At 55.8% G+C, this 13,219-nt stretch overlaps 1 long non-coding RNA gene across 1 annotated transcript; it reads right to left on the bottom strand.

The window, feature by feature from the left end:
- Positions 1–1,088: 1,088 nt before the first annotated feature.
- Positions 1,089–5,104, bottom strand: LOC118971156 (uncharacterized). The gene is made up of 3 exons (XR_005059479.2): positions 3,796–5,104; positions 3,438–3,606; positions 1,089–1,698 (listed from the first exon to the last, which is right to left on the bottom strand). It is a non-coding gene; the product is annotated as an uncharacterized lncRNA (long non-coding RNA).
- Positions 5,105–13,219: the final 8,115 nt, after the last annotated feature.

The raw sequence follows: 13,219 nt of genomic DNA, 5'->3' as shown, positions 1-13,219 counted from the left end.
GGGAGGCGGCGGCGGCGGGCAGGCGGGGGCGCGAGGAGGTGCCCGCAGGCGGTCCCGCGGCCGGGCTGCCGCCGCGCCCGGAGCCGCAGCTGCGCCCCGAGCTCGCAGCGCGGGAGGACCACGGGGCTCTCCCTGGGCCGGGTTCGGGCCCCTCCGCGGGGAGGCCTTTTCAAGGACCGGAGCCCCGCTCCTATTTCGGGGAACTGGGGGTGTCCATAACCCGCCTTGTCCGATAGAGCACGCCAGACCCGGGCGAGCGGGCCACCGGTCCAGAAGCGGGGCCTGGGGCAGCGCGAAGCCGTCGGTGTAGGCGCGTGCACTCTCCGGAGCAGAGGATGGCGCCGGGACCCCCGGGCTTTTTTGCTAATGTTAGGTGAGGGCACAGCTTCCCCTAGGTCTGCATGCTGCTGATAACCTAGTGGCAGCACGCGACTGCCGGCGCTTACAGCGGGGGCCGAGACCCACCAAGGGAGAGTGGAGCGGGGTGCTCCCAGACAGCCACCGAGAAAGAGGGCGCCTGGCCCGCCCCAAGAGGGTTCTGCGTCCAGCGCACCGTCAGCGGACGTGCTTCGGCTGCTCTGGGAGAATGAGGCCAGGCCGTCGGGCCACCGCCTACCCTGCCTAAAGTGCTCCCCAGCAAATGACCAGACATGGGACCTTCGCCCTAAGCATCCAGAGGGGCTGCAGGAGTCAAGAAAAGGGGTCGGGGGGCATGCCCTCATCTCCGAGCTGCTGGCTGGCTCTCGGCTCTGTGCCCTGCCCAGTGGCTGCTTATTTTTCTTTGCATAAACCCTTTTGTGAGAACCTGGTCCTATCTCCCACTACTATTCTTATCTGCTTCCCCAAAACCTAAGTGCAAGGTCTATACCTGAATACATACCACTTTCTTAGCCCCCAGGTTTTTCTCCAAGCAGAAAGCACTGGTGTGTGGGACTGTGATCTTCCCCCTACCCAGATACCTCTGTTTCTGGCAGATTTCTTGCCCCTAGGTTGGCTTTGTACTCTTTATCTCAACCTTTTATAGTGAAAGTTGAATGTGCTGAATCATGAAACTTGACTCGAAGGGAAAAGTTATTTTGGGCCATTTATTTAGTAAAAAGCACTCTAGAGAATGCAACCCAGAAATGCACTTCATTATGATAGCTTAATGTAAGGGAAGAACTAAATAACGAATATTTCCCCTTTGTCATCTTCACTTGGGAATGATTTTTAATGCGAGCCAGCATGAAACCATTTAAGCAATATACAATATTTTAAGATATGAAATTACCCATGTTTTTAATAGCAACTCACATGTATTGGATGTTATGTGCCAGGTGCCTGAGACAGGCAAGAGTTCAGAAAAGCTAAGGGACGTGTCCAGGGCACACTGTGAGGAAGCGGTGACTCTGGCCCTGTGCTGGACCTCAGAGCTGCGGCTGTCACTGAGCGGTGCCCCTTCACTGCCCTCCTTTCTGCATGAATAGTTGATTAGGCTGGGCCCTGCTGCCAGCGCAGAAGCGAGCAAGGCCCTGCCCACAAACAGCTTGAGCTTCCGGTGAGCCAGGAACGTGAGAGTAACAGGAAACAGCTTTGTGGTGTTTGTGCTGGGAAAGGCCTGACAGATCTGCCAGTTTAAGCCCAACTCTCTCGGGCACGTAAAAATCAATGTCCATTTCATCCATCGTTGTCCGCATATGTATGCTTTGTCACTGGCCACTGTACCGAGAAATGTAAATTCACAATCAGTATTTAAACCTGTTTCAATATTTACTTTTATCTCTTTATCCATAACAAGCATTGTGTCTTGTGGCCCCTGCTAACCAGCCAGCATGTTAGGTGTGAGACAAGGCGGGGATTTAAGAGACCCAAAGAGGCATGCTGGCCCCGGGCACAGGGGGAAACAGCAGAGGTGAGACTCAGCCACCCACCTAGAACTCAGAACTTACTCCTGGGCATTTTCAGGGGACAAATGGTTTCGCTGATTGTCGGTGTGTCCCATTCTGGTGGGAACCAGGACCATACATGGATCCCCTGGCCCCTTCAAAACTCCTGGAGTCAGGGTCCACCTGTTCTGGCCTGTTAGTTCTTAGCACGGAGCTGGGCACAGGTGTGGGCTTAACAAATAACTTGAATTAATACAGATGTGATTCAGCTTTAGAGACTTTGTACTATTCAAAATTTCAAACCCATACACAAGTTGCTACAAGTGGAAGAAACAGCTCTTCTGCTCAGAACTTGGTCCTCTTTCCGCACCTCTTCTTCATTTCCTCTGTGTAATTACAGTGTAAGTCACATGATACTGGTTATCTGCCCCTTTGCGGCCCTCTCCTGTCGGTGCTTAAGGGAATATAATGGGTGACTCGGTCTCATAGTCTTTCACGGGGGAGATTCCTGGGTTGGAAGCCCTTGTGCTCAAGGCCCGTGATTCACCAACTGGACATGGGAAGATGGAGATGCTACACTGAGTGGGTGAGTCCTGTGGTCCCTGACGCCCTCCCAGGCATGTACCTGTCTCCTTAAGTATGGGCCTCTATATTCTTATTTCTCATCCTTCCGTGTATCTAAATCCTTGGAAGTCAATTTTTTTTTGAAGCAAAGTAAAAGTTATATTTAAAGTTACTTAAAGAGAGAAGAACTACAGGTGACTTCAGGGAGAAGAGGTGCCCTGAAAGGTTGGAGAGAAGACGTACACACTTAAAAAGTGTGGGTGACCTCAGAGAGGGATGCGCCGAAAGTCAGCTTTTTAAGACCTACAGCATGTGCCTTACACTTTAACTGCACAGAGGAAACACTGTAGTATAGGGACAGCAGTCAGCACGTTAAACACGGTCACCCCCAGACTAGGAATCACATGTGGTGGTCTGCAGAAGTTCTCCCAGGGAGGCCAAGAACAGGGGTGGGGTGGGAAGGGCTAAGCAAGGGTCCCAGAGGTCCCCCGGACTTTGTGACTTTGCAGACCCTCCCATCACGTCAATGCCCCGCCCCTGCCCTTGCCCAGTTGGGCCACGTGAATGAGCTGCTTTGGGCCCTGGACATTAGCTGTCCTGTGAGATGTTCCCGCTTCTGCTTGTATGCCTCTGCCCTCGCTGTGGGATGATGCCCAGGCCACGGACCGGGCGTGGAATAACAGATGACACAGCCCAGTGGCTCTCAGGCCCAGCCAAGGCCATCCTGGGCCAGCTGACCCACAACGTGTGAGGAAGCCCCCCAAGATCAGCAGAGACTCCCGGCCGCCCCACAGCTGTGGCAGATGTGTGACCTCCCCAACGCCCCGGTAGCACGTCACCATCTGCTGCAGTGGGCTTGTGACTTATGTATCTATGCATTGTGGCATAGATACCTGGAGGAGGCTTCCACCTGGCCGCTCAGGATCCTCCTGGCCTGAGGCGAGGGAGCCAGGCCTTCAGATTCCTGTGCCCAGCAGTCACAGGCTGCCCAGCTGAGACATGGCTTACCTGGCACTTCCGGGCCTCACAGCCTGAGGCAAAGCTTCATGATTTGGAGTCCATTGCAAAATCCACTTGGTAAAGAAGCTCAGATGCCCAACACCTGGATTTCTACTATCTGGTGATGGTGCAATGATGGGGATAGGGGAGCCAAGCGATGTTCCAGGCTGCAGGACAGCTAAGAAGGAGAGAGGAAAGGTCACACATCCCTGACTGAAAGAAAGCGGCGTTGCAGCTTCTCGTCAAGACCCAGGTGAGCCCTTGCAGACGTCGGACCTACAGAATGGTGACATAGTTACGGGTGTGTTTTAAGCCACCAAATTTGTGTAAACATATCATAGCAACAACAGACGATGAATGTGCCCACCTTTGAAGCCTGGAGGTGGGGGCTCCTCACGAACACCATGCAGCCCTCAGTTGTTGCCATGGTAATGCTGCTAATGAACCTTCCCCAGTGTGGCAGCTCCAGAGAAGCCAAGCTTCCTCCCACGCGCCCCTGTGGGGCAGCCAGGCGGCGGTGCGGGTTCTGGCCCGCCCACGGGGTCCCCGCCACGTGTGGCTCCAGGCCGAAAGTTCCGTTCAGGTCTGTCCCACAGGTCTTCTCTCTCTGGGGCCGGTCGCCTCTGTGCCTCTGTGGCGATGGCCCTCTCCTGGGTCCTGGGCTCCTTTGGGGGCCTATCTCACACCCTCCCGAGAGCTTGCAAAGCCACCTCTGGCCTTCAGAGGGGCCAGTCCCCACGACGGGGCTTGACCCGGAGGCAGAGGCCATGCTCTGGCCTGCCTGGTCTCCCACTTCCCTTGCTGGCTGTGACGCACCCCTCCACCTCATTCTTGCACCTTTCTCGGGGAGCTGGCTCCAGGCACTCCCCACGAGAGAGTGACGGACCCTGAGAGGGCTAGGGACAAGGCAGGGCCCTGTTGTAAGCCTACAGAGTAAGGAAGCTGGCCTCAGAAGAGATGTCTGGACAAAGTGACAGGAGTGTTTTCAGTATTCAGGAGCCCCCAAGACCACGTACGTAGTTTATACTAGTGGAATGACTCAGTGGGGGGCATGTCATGTGAGTAGCCAGTCGGGGCTTTGAGCCCATGATGTCAGCCCACCTCTGGGGGCGGGGGGAGCTGGAGACTGAGTTCCACCATGTGGACAAATCAACTGGTCCTGCCTGTATAATGAAGCCTCACATAAAAACCCTGGACACCAAAGCTCAGTTGCTTCCCGGCTGGCACCCTCGGGGCACCCTCGGGGCCTACTGTCACACACTTTGCCAGCGGGGTGCTGCGGCCCAGGACTCCGTGCAGAGGGAACTGGGCTCCGTGCTCGGCTGCCCTTCCCGCTCTGCCGTCGGCGCCTCCCTTGGGGCTGTGGCTCCTTCGCTGCTTTGCCTGTGATAAGCAGGGTGAGAGTGGTTACCCTTCCCGAGGTCTGTGAGTCCTTATAGCACATCGAACCTGTGGGTGGTTTGGGGATCTCCCCTGAATTGGGCAGACTGGGCGGAGGGGAGGGCCATGCCCTTAGCCTTGAGTCTGGCTGACTCCAGGTAACCCAGCCCGCCCACCGACAGCAGGCCTATAGCGCCTGGTGCCTGGGAACAAGCCTCTCTTCCCGACACAGTCTCGGGAGGCAAGTCAGCTGGGCTCTGTGTGGAAACGACCCCAGAGGGAGGCTCTCGGGGCAGCACCCCATTCCTGGCCAAGCCGTGACCACACCCCGGAGGGAGCAGGCTCTCCCAGTGGGTCAGCCCAGACCTCCAAACCAGAGGCTCTTTTACTAGCCCTTGACCTTGGGCGACTGACTTACCCTCCCAGAGCCTCAGCTGACCCATTTACAAAGTTGGGGTGACGATGGAACCTCCTCAGGGTGCTGTTGCTTGGAGTAAATGAGATGTTCCAGGTTGACTTTGGGCATAGTCGGTGTGGCCACTGTCCCTGCTGTCAGTACCTTGTGGTCATTATCTCGGTCGGCTTCCTGTGCCCTCAACTGCCTGGTGGGATGTCTCCTGTCTTGTTTTGGGGTTGTTTGGTTTCCTGTCTGCAACTTTTCCCTTCCCTGACTCTGTCCCCGACTCCCCTCACATACCCAGGATGAGCCATGTAAGACTCTTTGTTCCAAGTGGCAGAAAACCAACTCACACTGGCTTGGGCAGAGAAGAGAATTTTTGTTTACTCATGTAACTGAATATTAGTCTCAGAAAAGGCTGGATGTAGGGATTAAAATGATCTCGCCAAGGGCCCCATCCATGTCCTTTGGGTATTTCTGTCTCACCCTTGGGCTCCACTGGGAGGACCAGCAGCTCCACTTTCTCCTTCTTGGTACCAGAATGGCTGCCACAGCACCGGAGCATACATCCTCATTCCCCACCATCCAGGGGAAGCAGAGGCATGTCCCCTCTGGCAGTTTCCTCCTAAGAGAGAAGTTGTTTTTCCCTCCCCTAGAAACCCTCGAGTCTGTTGGCTCAAACTGGGAGGTGTACTCACCTCTGGAAGCAGCATGGTTGAGCACAGAGAAGGCTGGCTTCACCAGGGAGAACCGGGCACACTGGCGGGAAGGCCAGCACATGTGGACCGTACAGTGCCTTCATGCCCAGGGGCGACCACCGACTGCTGCTTGCGTGAACATCGCCGTGAAACGAGCAACAGCTCTGGCTGAAAGGGGCCCCTGTCCTGAGCGTGATCGGGCAGAAGCTGCAGATTGTTCCAGAACGGTTCCAGCTTTGTCTGTGTGGCTCCCGGGCTCCAGGGTGACCACAGGTAGAAGCAGACCTGTTCTGGAGGTCTGGAGGCCAGATGGACATCACCAGTACCCAGGAAGAAGGCTACCCAGCCTCCGTGCCTTAGAGCGGGGAGACGTACATCAGCCATACTGGGATCTTGTGGATAATGAAGAGGTGGTGAGGGTCAGGGGGAGAGAGCTTTGGGCATCTCCCCCCTCTGTCCTCCCATTGGATGGAAAGCAGCTCAGGACAGGCCCTGTGTGTCTTGTCTTGATTGCCTCCTGTTCCCAGCACCCAGCACAGTGCTGACATCTCCCAGTTCATATACCTTCAATTTAGCAACTCCTGCTTGGCCTACAGACCCCAGGGGGAGCTCAGGTTGGTTAGGTCGGCTCACGTGACCCACTAGAAGCCAAGTGTGGTGGCCCCAGGAGGAGGGGGCCCTTTGAAAGATCAGCATCTGTCCTGGAAATGCCTGGTGAGGAGTGGCCCCAAAGGAAAAGATGCCGGATGAGGCTCGGCAGCCCCCCATGGCCACTCACCTGCTTCCCCACCTGTGAAATGGGAGGCCTTGCGCCCCGAGAGGCCTTACAGCTTCTGTGAGTGTAATCGCTGTTCGATTCCGCCCGCAGCAGCTGTGTCTGTGAGAGCCCCCTCGCATCCCGGTACGGCCCCGTCTCTCCGTGGAGTGTCAGCAGAGACGGCGTGTCTCCTCTGGGTCGGGCTTTCAGGACGGTACCTGCCTCCTCCTTGATCCTTGTGACCTTCCCCTGGCTGGAAGCCAAGGTCTCCACAGCCCCAGGCTCAGAGGACAGCAGAGCCAGAGCTGGAGGGAGCCCGGGCCTCCGTGTCACCACGTGGAAGTCTCCCCACCAAGCAGACGTCACTGGACTGTGAGCAATACACTTCTCCTTTCAGCTGCTGAAATTTGGGACTTACTTGTTTAAAGCAACTGACTCATGTTCAGCGAATGTTCCTGGTGACCAGCTTTCAGTGGTCAGGAGAAGGATGTGCTGCCTCGGGCTGGAGAAGTCTGCTCTGCAGACGGTGACGGCTCTGTCTGCACTGGGAGTGGTCCTCTAAGTGACGCTGCGGCTGTCTCAGGGCGCCCAGCGTACAGTCTCCCTGGGGAACCTGCAGCTCTGTGTCCCATTGGGTGGCAACACAAAGAGCAGCAGCTTATTTGTAAAACTGGAAGTATTTATTGTTTAATTAAAATACTATATAGTACCAGCTTACAGTAAACAATTTGGGAATTACAGAAAAGTACAGAGATGAAAAACAAGTCGGTGTTAATTGTTTGAAGTATTTACATCCAGTTTTAAAAAAAGACATGGAGATGAATGCTTTTCCATAATTGGACATGTATTGTGTGTTCCTAAAATTGTAATAGAAAATAGTAACAATAAGAGACTTCTGCCCCCAGGAAGATGGAGTAGATGTACTTTGCTATATTCCTCCTCCTAACCACAACAAGAAGCCCTGGACCTTATAAGTAAAACACAGGAAGACTGTAAAGATGGTGAGAAGAGGAAAGACGAGCTGGGGACCGTGGATCCAAGGAACCACATAGTGGTGGTTTTCCCAGAGTTGGGACTGAAGATGCTGGCAGGCCAAAAATGCCACCAATGGCACAGTTTAAAAACAATACAGAACAAAAAACCCTGCTCTCTCTAAGCAAATGCCTGGGAAAGGAGCGGTCTAGGGAGAGCAAGAACCTTCAGACAGTGCCCGATCTGCCCCCAGCAAGCAGCACAGAGAAATGGAGCCCCAGCCCGCCCACCGCAGCGAGGGCTGAGCGGGGAGCCCAGAATCCCGCGCTGCAGAGGCTGTAAGGGGGCCCCGTGGGGCACTACCACAGGAGGCCTAGTGGGGGGTCAGAGCCTTTACCATTACCCAACAGGAATGAGGCCATGGCCTCTCCCAGTAGCATGAGTAGAGGCAGGTGGGGGGCAGCAGTGAGGCCCTCCCTCCCCGGCAGCCAGGGAGGTATCTGTGGAGGCTTTATGGGCAGCCAGAGCTCCCACTCCCATCCAGTAACGAGGAGTGTCCCCCACCGGTATCAGTGGAGGCGGAGTGGTAAGCGGGGAATCCCCCACCATACCCAGCAGTGATGAGACGAGGCCTCCGCTTCCCACCACCAGAGCAGGGTCAGGGCAGGCCGGCCGGAACAGAGCGTCTGACAAGATTCAGAGTCTGTGTGCACAGTGACCGAAATGCCACCTGCATACCCGCCCCAAAACAACAGCTAAAGGAAATTCTCTGAACAAGAAATTCTTTGGAACGTATAAGATAAACATAGAAACACGATAGTTAACTCAAAATGAAATTCTAAAATGTGTTCAAAGAACCCAGTGAAAGATATGAAAGAGAGAACAAATAGAGGGAACAAACTGAAAACAAAAAATAAAATGGCAGACTTAAGCCCTAAAATACAAAAATCACATTAAATGTGAACAGTCTAATACAACAATAAAAAGGCAGAGATAGGCCAACGAAATTTTAACAACACGACTCAACAATATGCTGTCTACAAGAAACTCACTCCAATTATGTTATAGTCAGGTTTAAAGCGAATGGATGGGACAACATATCATGTAAACATTAATTAAAAAGAAAGCAGGATGGGCTATACTGATATCAGGTAAAGTTCAGCCACTTTGGAACACACCCTGGTAGTTTCTTTAAAAACTGAACATGCAACCATTATACAACCTGGCAACTGCACCCCTGGGTGTTATCTCAGAGAAACAGGAATTGTGTCCATACAAAAATACATATGCAAATGTTTGCAGCAGCTTTTTTCATAATAACCAAAAGTGGGAAATGGCCCAGACATCCTTCAAAGGTGCGTGTGTAAACCAACCATGGTGCGCCCACACCATGACTGCCGCTCAGCAGCGAAGAGGTAGGTGTCTATGCGTGCAGTGACCGGGCAGCTCCCCAGAGCTTTCCGCTGAGTGAGAAAAACCCAGTTCGCACACCAGACGATTCCATTTACCGGGCATTCTTCAAAGGACAGAACTGTAGAAAGAGGCAGTGCGTTAGTGGTCCCCGGGGTAAGGACAGGGCGGAGGCAGGAAAGAGGCATGTCTACAGGGGCAACATGAGGGTGCCTGCGGCGGCGGCAATGCTCTCTGCCCCGACATTACGCCGTGGACCCCCTGACAGTGACACACAGCTGTTACCACTAGGGGAAAATGTGTGAAAGCCCCATGGGAGCAACCCTGTATTGTTTTGTACAACTGGGTGTGAATTGACAATGAGCTCAAAAGTAGAAATTGAGTTTTAAAATAATGAGGATAGGTAAGTTTTCTGAGCACTTGCTGTATGTCAAGCGTCACCTTTCAGTTCCCACCAAAGGCCTGCAGGCTGGGGGTTACTGTCATCCCATTTTACCGTCAAGGAGAGTGAGGCTTAACAGGGACAGACAGCCCTCCCGGGGTCCCCAGCTAGTGGCACTGAAGCTGGCATTCTGACCCAGGAAGTAGTCTGACTCTTATCCGCCACTGGCTTCATAGCCCCTGCCCAGCTCAGCCTCCACCAGCCTTCCGTGTGGGCCCCGCGTGCTGCGTACCCACCCTCCTGGCCCTGCTCGGGGCCTTCCATGCAATCTTGCCCTCTGTTGGTCTGAAAAGGCAGCACCCACCACATTGAGCCACTCCACACTTCCGCTCACTGAAGCAGATGTGCTCTGTGCCCGTGGCAAGGCCCACTCCCTGGAATGGCTCTGTCCGCAGGGGGATGGACCACAGGAGCTGGGCACTGACCCCAGGAGCTCTGCCAGTGAGAGTTGGCAAGCAGAATGAGATCCTTGGCCCATGGGGGTGACCTGCACACTCACATGTCCAGCACTGAAGCACACCCTCCCCTGGCCGTGTACTCCCTCCCCTATGGTGTGTCCCAGGGCCACCTCCCAAGGAAGCCGGCTGCCCATGTCCCTCTGTGGGAGGGCCACCCTGGGGTGTGCTGTCAAGGAGAGCTTGGGGTGTGCTCCATGCACACGCCCCATCCGTGCCACCTCCCAAGTCTGGGTGTTTTCCCATACGAATTTCCGGGGGCTGCTGTAAACTGCTGTCAACCCGGGTGCTTAAAACAACAGGAATGTATTTTCTCAGGCTGAAAGTCGGAGTGCAAAACCACTACCACTGGACAGAGTCAAGGCGTCACAGGGCCACGCTCCCGCTGCACCGCCAGAGAGGGGTCCGGTCCTCACCTGTGCCAGCCTCCTGGGCTTGAGGCCGCATCGCCCCAGTCTCTGCCCCTGGGCTGGGCTCCTCTTCCGTCTGTGTCAGACCTCCCTGTACCTCCCTCCTGCGAAGACACAAGAGTGCATTCAGGGCCCACTTGGGCAACCAGGAAAATTTCCCTAGTTCCAGACCTTTAATTTAACCACATACGCAGATAGGCTTTTCCTTATACAGGAGGACAACAGGGTTCAGGAGTTTGACTCCCACACCTCTGGACAGGTGTTAGCCAGTCAACGCCCCCTCCCCAGGCTGTAACTCCTGCCGGGCTCCTCCCATGTCCTCCAGATACCTGTCTGTCTGAATCTGAACTCACCGCTCCCGTCCTGAACCTCACCCACCTTGGATGTTTTAACCACAGCTGAACCATCCGTTTAATCCTAAAGCCAGAAATTTGGGTGCCATCCTCATTCCCACCACTGAGCCCAGAGACCCTGGCACCCTTGTGGGATGTTGGCACATGAGTTCAGTCAGGGTTGGGCCTCGCCTTCCATTCATTGACCAAGAGCTGCCCTGTGCTCCCCCCTGCTGGGTCTCCCTAGCTGGGGGCCCCCTCTGTCAGGCATCTGTCCGTGAAATGCCATCTGTCCCCAGGCCTCCGGCCCTTCTCCCCCCCTCACCCACCGCTCTGCCCGCAGCTGCCCCCAAAGCGCTCTCCACGTCCCCCGTCCTGGGCCTGCCCCAAGACTCAGTCCCTGGCCCAGTGATCGCCATGGGCCCCAGGCCAGATTCTGAACTGACCGAGGGTCACTTGCCCTGGATGTCACTGTCACCTGGTGTGTCCAAGTCTAGCCGCCTCTTCTCCTGTTTTGTGTCACAAAAAAATGGCCTCTTGCAGATGATGACCGTGCCGAGTGCGTTAGTCCCAAGGCCTGCTCTCTGTTTAGATTTTGTCTGTCCTCTGCTGGACTTTGTCCCACTGGGGAGGGGGGTGACTCTGTCTTGGCCACCATGGTTGTCCCCAGTTTGAGATGTTGCAAAGTGTATAGTAGGCACTTAATATCCATCGACTGACTTTTCCAGTTAGTGTTCTGTGGGCATTTTGATAATCAACATACCCTAAATATTTAACATCTACCCTCTGTTACCCGGAGGAGCCGCACCTGTCAGTGGCTGCACAGACTGTCTAATCCCTCGCCCACAGAGCTGTGAGGAGCGCTTCGCTAATGAATCGCTGACTGCGTCTCTGCTTGTTTCCCGGGCTGGTTACCTAGGAAGCCAGTTACCACCTGAAAGGCTTTCGGCCCAAATCAGTAGCAGCTTCTTCACTAGGTCAGCCCGGGGCAGGAAGGGCTGGCCGTCCAGCCTGAGCCTCCGGCCCTTCCACCTGGGCTGTCCCCCTTCCGGCCCAGGCTCTTTCTGTCCCAGCAGGAGGGACAGCAGCTCCCAGAGTCCTGGCCCCACTTGGCCTGGGCAGTGCCCTGCGTGTTTGGGTCACGTGTCCGGGCACCTGCAGCTGGCCCCTGCCCCCCTCAAGGAGCCGGGCTGCAGCTCTGATGAGGGGACTCAGGCTTCCTGGATGGCCCGCAGACCTCCATAGTGGCTACCCCAAGGCTGCAGGCCAGCTTGCCTCTCAGCCAGCCATGCCTAGCGTTTGCCTGCGTGCTCCAGTGCCCAGCAACCCTTGGGGCCAAATCCCTGAGGCTGTGCCTTGGCTTCCGAGTTGTTTTTAAAGTTGAGGTACAAGCCATGCAATAAAAGTAACCGTTTTAACCATCTGCAGCATACAATTCAGTAGCACTTAGTAAGTGTGCATTCAGAGCTGTGCAACCAGCCTTCTCTCCAGTCCTAAAGCACTTACACCACCCCAAAAGGAAACCCCGTCCCCAAAAGCAATGGCCCCCCAGTCTCCCATCCTAGTAGTTAAACAGGGAGGCCCACAGAGCGGGTGGCGTGATGCCCGGGCAGCCCACACAGGCACACCCACCCCTGAGGCAGAGTCTACCCTCGGGTCTGAGAAGATGAAACTTGCACAGCGGCCACAGATGGCACGGAGTCCTTCACACGAGGCAGCTTGGCCAGCAGGTCATTCCTCGCTTTGCTCCGCGTCTTCCCTGCAAAAGTCCCTCCAGCCCCGAGGGTGGCACCCCCACCACCTCTTGTTTGACACCACCCCGTGGGAGCGATGTCTGCCCAGATAAGCTCCTGAGCGTTGTACTGCGCCTCGGTTTGCCTTTGAGCCCCCCTGGTGATCGGCCCCTGGTGGTCGCCAATCTGCTTTCTGTCTCCAGGGACCTGACTTGCTGGGACAGCCCACACCTGAGACTCTACTCCAGGCGGCCCTCTGGGCCTGGCTTCTTTCCCTTGGCATCAGCTTTCAAGGGTCACCCCCGCTGTGGCACGGCTGGTGCCCCTCCTTGGACGGCTGAGCGCTCTGCCCGGGTGTGGACTGCCCCACGAGGGCAGCGCCTTCCTCCCCTTCCCAGGAGGCCCACTCAGCCCGTGGCCCTTGGGAAGCCGCAGGAGTCCATGTCCTTCAGAGCAAGCAGCTGTCAAGCACACCCACGAACTCACACCCGAGCAGGACTCTTACCGGGGCCTGCAGAGGGGTGAGGTCTCTGCTGTTCACGCCGAAACCCTGTGCCCAGCCTAGGCTGGCTCCCCGCTTGCTACAGGCCCAGCCTCTCCTGTGACCCTGAGCCCAGGTGTTGCGTTCACCTGGGCACAGGTTGGGGGAGGACCGGCTTTCCTGCTAAGCAGTGGTGGCCATGGGTCTGGGCCAGGACCCCCAGGGCGTCAGCCTATCCAGAGGCCCCACACAGCCGGGCGCTGGGCATGTCTGCCTCTGTGGAGGAGAGGCCAGTTTAGGGGAGGCCAGCTGCCCACGCCGTCC

This window comes from Manis javanica, chromosome 7, assembly GCF_040802235.1.
Source record: "Manis javanica isolate MJ-LG chromosome 7, MJ_LKY, whole genome shotgun sequence".
Lineage (NCBI taxonomy): Eukaryota > Metazoa > Chordata > Mammalia > Pholidota > Manidae > Manis > Manis javanica.
The sequence above is the reverse complement of the archived record's forward strand: the minus strand, read 5'-3'. Positions and strand labels throughout refer to the sequence as shown.